Below are 310 nucleotides of genomic sequence, written 5' to 3'. Positions count from 1 at the left end.
TTGTATTTGTCTGAACAGAATTATTGTGAAGCAAGAGATGAAAAACATCCAATGCAAAATTAGACATTAAATGCATTTTTGCTTCCTTTGTTTTTAAAAACAAAAACGTGCAAATAACATCAGCTTTTAGTTGTCAGCTTAAGACAACCCCAGTTTCTTTGGGATTTTGAGGCGTCTAGTGTGCTGCTGTTTTCCAGATGTATATTTTTTTTCTGAGATTTATTATTTTTATTCAAGATTCCCCAAGTCTGTAGTGTCAAAAGCACATGGACAGAAGTGACATTATATACTTAGTTTTTTTCAAAAAAAA

This window comes from Vipera ursinii (genome assembly GCF_947247035.1).
Source record: "Vipera ursinii genome assembly, chromosome: 1".
Taxonomy (NCBI): domain Eukaryota; kingdom Metazoa; phylum Chordata; class Lepidosauria; order Squamata; family Viperidae; genus Vipera; species Vipera ursinii.
The sequence above is the reverse complement of the archived record's forward strand: the minus strand, read 5'-3'. Positions refer to the sequence as shown.